This window comes from Tamandua tetradactyla, chromosome X (assembly GCF_023851605.1).
Source record: "Tamandua tetradactyla isolate mTamTet1 chromosome X, mTamTet1.pri, whole genome shotgun sequence".
In the NCBI taxonomy this organism is placed as follows: Eukaryota; Metazoa; Chordata; class Mammalia; order Pilosa; family Myrmecophagidae; genus Tamandua; species Tamandua tetradactyla.
The window spans coordinates 47673089-47679145 of NC_135353.1; the positions used below are offsets into that span (position 1 = coordinate 47673089).

The window sequence follows — 6057 nt, forward strand, 5'->3', positions numbered from 1 at the left end:
TATTAGGAAATGCTCTAGTCAAAATATGAATTTTGTAACAAACATTTTTTGCTTTAGTCTCACACATAAGGTGACATTTTAAAGTATTAATTATCATCTATTTTCAGCACCCTGCAATAATGACATTCCTTTGTTCTTCCTCATGCAAAAACATTTCTAAAATTTGTACATTGTACATTTCACTATTATTATACACTCTAGGCATTCCTAGATTATACCATCTCAATCTTTAACATCTATCTTTCTTTCTGATTTCATTTATGTCCCCAGCCCTCCTCCCTCTATCATTCTCACATGCAGCTTCATTCAGTGTTTTAACATAATTACATTACAGTTAGGTAGTATTGTGCTGTCCATTTCTGAGTTTTTGTATCCAGTCCTGTTGCACAGTCTGTATCCCTTCAGCTCCAATTACCCACTATCTTACCCTATTTCTATCTCCTGATGGTCTCTGTTACCAAAGACATATTCCAAGTTTATTCACTAATGTCAGTTCATATCAGTGAGACCATACAGCATTTGTCCTTTTGTTTTTGGCTAGTCTCACTCAGTATAATGTTCTCAAAGTCCATCCATGTTGTTACATACTTCATAACTTTATTCTGTCTTAAAACTGCATACTATTCCATCGTATGTATATACCACAGTTTGTTTAGCCACTCGTCTGTTGATGGGCATTTTGGCTGTTTCCATCTCTTTGCAATTGTAAATAATGCTGCTATAAACATTGGTGTGCAAATGTCCGTTTGTGTCTTTGCCCTTATGTCCTTTGAGTAGATACCTAGCAATGGTATTGCTGGGTCATATGGCAATTCTATATTCAGCTTTTTGAGGAACCACCAAACTGCCTTCCACAGCGGTTGCACCATTTGACATTCCCACCAACAGTGAATAAGTGTGCCTCTTTCTCCACATCCTCTCCAGCACTTGTCATTTTCTGTTTTGTTGATAATGGCTATTCTGGTGGGTGTGAAATGATATCTCATTGTGGTTTTGATTTGCATTTCTCTAATGGCCAGGGATGTTGAGCATCTCTTCACGTGCCTTTTGGTCATTTGTATTTCCTCTTCTGAGAAGTGTCTGTTCAATTCTTTTTCCCATTTTGTAATTGGTTTGGCTGTCTTTTTGTTGTTGAGTTGAAAATCCCTTTATAGATTCTGGATGCTAGACCTTTATCTGATATGTCATTTCCAAATATTGTCTCCCATTGTGTAGGCTGTCTTTTTACTTTAATGATGAAGTTCTTTGATGTGCAAAAGTGTTTAATTTTGAGGAGTTCCCATTCATTTATTTATTTCTTCAGTGCTCTTGCTTTGGGTGTAAGGTCTATAAAACCGCCTCCAATTATAAGATTTATAAGATATTTCCCTATATTTTCCTGTAACAGTTTTATGCTCTTAGACCTAATGTTTAGATCTTTGATCCATTTTGAGTTAACTTTTGTATAGGGTGTGAGATATGGGTCCTCTTTCATTCTTTTCACATGGATATCCAGTTCTCTAGGCACCATTTATTGAAGAGACTGTTCTGTCAGCATGGGTATTTTTTACATCCCCTTATATTCAAATTCCCTTCAGCAAAATCTGTACACTGTTGATGATGGTGTTGGGGAGTATAAAGAGGCTGGGCAGTGTAGGAATGTGTGGCCTCTCCTCATTCACCTGTTTATCCTCCTTTGGAGAGAACTATGGTACATCACCAAACTGAGGGTTGACTCATGGGAACAGCAGGGAAGAGCAACTGCCAGACAATTGACTCAGGTTGAAGTGTAGTGGGGGGTGGGGAAATAAGGCACATCAGTCTAACCCTCCACTTTTTTATATACACACTAGAAGAAAATGACTCTTGAAGGAGAGATAGCAGGATGACATTTGGGCTACTTACTGTGTAACCTTAGGTCTGTTACTTAGCATCTTGGTGCCTCGGTTTTCCCATCTGAAAAATGTGGATAATGAAGGTACTTAGCAAATAAGATTGTGCTAAATGAGTTAATGTTAGTTGAATAAACATTTGTAAACTATTTAAGACAGTGACTGACACATATTAAGCACTATGTAAACATTTGTTAAGTAAAAAATTATATTTAATATTGGGATATGGAAATGTGGGGTGACTGATAAGTAATATATTGAAAATGCAGAGCAGGGCAAATAGAGTCGAGAAGAGATCCTGGAGGGTTTTTATGCATTATATAGATATCCCTTTTTAGTTTAAGGTATATTAGAGAGGTTAGAGAGAAGTGCCTGAAACTGTAGAGCTGTGTTCCAGTAACCATGTTTCTTGAGGATGATTGAATAATGATATAGCTTTCACAATGTGACTGTGTGATTGTGAAAACCTTGTGTCTGATGCTCCTTTTGTCTGATGATCCTTTTATCTACCTTGTCAACAAACGAGTAGAATGTATGGAATAAAAATAAATAATAAAGGGAACAAATGTTAAAATAAATTTAGTTTGAAATGCTAGTGATCAATGAAAGCGAGGGGTAAGGGGTATAGTAGGTATAATCTTTTTTTTTCTTTTCTGTTTTAATTTTATTTCTTTTTCTATTGTCTTTTTATTTCTTTGTTGCTAAATTTCCAATTATGCTCCTCCCAAGTCCCTGACCATCCAGCCAAACCATTAGCAACAGCCCATGAGTCAGTATACAAACGCACCTCTGGCCAGTTTTCCTTCCAAGCAAAATGAACAACCAGGTGCACTGCTCGAAGTTCTGCCCACTGGGAGGATTTCCCCTCACCACTGTCCTTCAAGGACACTCCAGAAAGGGGTTGTAATGCTGCAGCTGTCCACTTTTGGGTGGAACCTGCATATCATGCTGAACCATCTGTAAACCAGGCCTGAGTTTTCTCTTCCTCAGTCAATTCACTGTAAGGACCCCCCCCCCCCACTCCCCGCACCAAGAGGTTATAGTTCTGGTTTGGGAAAGAGAACGTAATGCAGCAGGAGTGGAGGTTATGGGCATTGGGCCACTTTCTCATGTAACTTACTTGCGCCTTCAGGACCTGCTTTGGCCCTATCTCATATGTACCATTTTCATTTTATGATGGAGTGCTACTGCGCATGCCCAACTTTATGGCTTGGTGGGTCAGACAATACCCAACTCATGATAGGCAACTCAGGTCTCATGGTAACTTTGTCATCCATGGTTAAGTGTTCAATCTCTACTAAGGCCCAGTAATAGACCAAAAGCTGCTTCTCAAAAGGAGAGTAGTTATCTGTAGCAGACAGTAAGGCTTTACTCCCAAATCCTAAAGGGTCTGTGCTGTGATCCTCCAATAAGGGCCTGCCAAAGGCTCCAGACAGTATCTCTATTTGCCACTGACACTTCCAGCACCATTGGATCTGCTGGATCGTATGGTCCAAGTGGCAGAGCAGCTTGTACAGCAGCCTGGACCTGTCTCAGAGTCTCTTCTTGTTCAGGCCCCCACTCAAAATTAGCAGCTTTTCTGGTCACTCGATAAATAGGCCAGAGTAGTACACCCAAATGAGGAATATGTTGTTGCCAATAGCCAAAGAGGCCAATGAGGAGTTGTGCTTCATTTTGTTTGGTCATAGAAGGGGCCAGATGCAACAGCTTATCCTTCAACTTAGAGGAGATATCTCGACATGCCCCACACCACTGGACACCTAGAAATTTCACTGAGGTAGAAGGCCCCTGTATTTGTTGTTGTTTTTTTGTTTGTTTTTTTCTCCTATATGGAAATAATATGAAACATTTATTTTATATATTGGACAAGAACAGAGCTAAGTAATCCAACTCTACTGCAGCATTACAAAAAATCACCCTTCGCCACAGTGTAGGATTTAAATGCAACTTGCACAAAGGCTCATGTTACATAAAATGTAATATGATTGCTACTGCCCCACCAGTACTTCCAGTTCCTACGCATGTCCTGTAGCAATACTGGTGGTCCCAATAGTTTTATTATCGAAATAAATCATTTTTTAAAAATAAAGCATTTGAAAGTACAAGTCAGAATGCCTCAGTAATTACATATCCAATTCCAACGTTATCTATTTAAATGAGTTATATTTGCCTCCTATGCAAACTAGAGCAATAAATCTTCCATATTTAAGTATCTTCCTTACCCAACCAACTCAAAGGAAAACCAAAATGATTAGTAAAGAAAACTGAAGGAATTTATACACCCTTTTAATTTGGTTTAAATATTTTTAAGGCTCAAAAAGTGTTGAAGTTTGTAATTCCTAAGAAGAAAATACTATCTGAATGAATACCCTAATGGCAAACCACTGTAAAATATGTCAGCTGCATTTGGGACAAAGAGGTAGGGATGATCTTCAAAACATCCCAGCTTTCTTGATGAGATGGTCAGAGGTACACTGGTTTGTATTATTGTGACATCCATGAAGTGATCTAGGTTGCTTTCCCTTCAGCAAAGGCTTTATTTGTCAAAAGGGCATTATGGTTGACCTCCAAATTTGGCTGGCAATTTGCTAATGACATTCATAACCTTTGGGTTGCTCTGATATTTTGACATATTTTCTGTGTTCTGGGCCAGATCTTAGAAAGCCACCATAACTTCTGCATCCTGCATGGCTGCAAGAACCTCTGGATCACTGAGAATTTCATTGAGCCCAGGCATTCCTGCCATTACAGGCATGCCTCATCCCATTCCAGGCATCCCCCCAGGAAAGTCACCTGGAAAAGAGCCATACAGAGCTCCTGTATGGCTTCTTGCTCCCTCTGGGCTCTCTCATGTTCTTCCTGAGCTTTCTTAACTCTTTCTATTCTTTCTTTAATCTCTCACTCCTCACATTTTCACTCATACTTTCTCATATTCTGTAATTTTCTGGGCCCTCAGTTGAACTTCTTTCAGCATTGTGCTAGCACTTTCATCATAATCCAATTTACAAGCAAGGACAAGATCATGAGCTGTCTCTTCCCAATGACCCAGAATTCTGTGCACTTTCCTTAGCCATTTGTAAGGCTGAGCCAAATCAGAATTTATTTCAATGGCTGTGTCACAGTCTCGGATGGCAGCATTTGGCTTCTGTAATTTGATGAAGACATTGGCCCTCTTGGCATACAGTATGGCCAAGGGAGGATTCAGCTTAATGGTATCTGTGAACAAGCTAATGGCTTTCTGTAGTTCACCATCATTTAGGGCATAAATGGCAGCCACTTCCTTATCATTTGCCTATTTCATCATCTTCTCAGGTATCTCTACAGCTTCATCTCCCATTTCTTGAGGTGCATCAGTGTCTGATTCAGTAACACCACTGTCAATTTCTGGATCACTTTCCTCACTTGATGGCTCTTCTTTATGTTTTCCTCTGTCTTCTTACTATCTATTTTTTCTTCCTTAATATTTTATTCTGCTGTAGCTTTATGAGTAGCAGGTGCTATTTTGCCACCCACGTGCCCCACCCACTCCCTCAGAAAGCGCATTTCTGCCATGTGCAGAATACGTGGATCCAGCTTACACATTTTCACGAAGGCCTGAAGCTCACTCACTTTCCGAGGATCCATGCTTCAGAGGTAGCAGGAAGAAAAGGGCATGGCTGAGAAAGTTATGGTTTCAGGCCCCTGTATTTTTTTTTTTAACTTTTTTTTATTGTATGGTATAACATATATACAAAGCAAAGAAATAAAAAAGCAATGATTTTCAAATCACTCTTCAAAGTGTTTACAGGATAGATCCCAGAGTTTGTCATGGGCGTCCATATGATCCTTGCCTATTTTTCCTTCTAGCTGCTCCGGAATATAAGATGTTACATGGCTTAAATAATTTTTTATCACCACAATCGACTTTCTTTCTTCCTTTTTTTGAAAAATAACATATATACAAAAAAGCAATAAATTTCAAAGCACAGCACCACAATTAGTTATAGAACAAATTTCAGAGTCTGGTATGGGTTACAATTCCCCAATTTTAGGTTTTTACTTCTAGCTGCTTTAAGATACTGGAGACTAAAAGAGGTATCAATTTAATGATTCAGCATTCATATTCATTTGTTAAGTCCTATCTTCTATGTATAATTCCACCATCACCTTTGATCTTTCCATCGCTCTCTTTAGGGGTGTTTGGGCT

The 6057-nt window shown here is 39.0% G+C and overlaps 1 pseudogene; it reads right to left on the reverse strand.

The window, feature by feature from the left end:
- Positions 1–4425: 4425 nt before the first annotated feature.
- Positions 4426–5495, reverse strand: LOC143671810 (hsc70-interacting protein pseudogene; annotated as a pseudogene).
- Between the last annotated feature and the right edge of the window lie 562 nt (positions 5496–6057).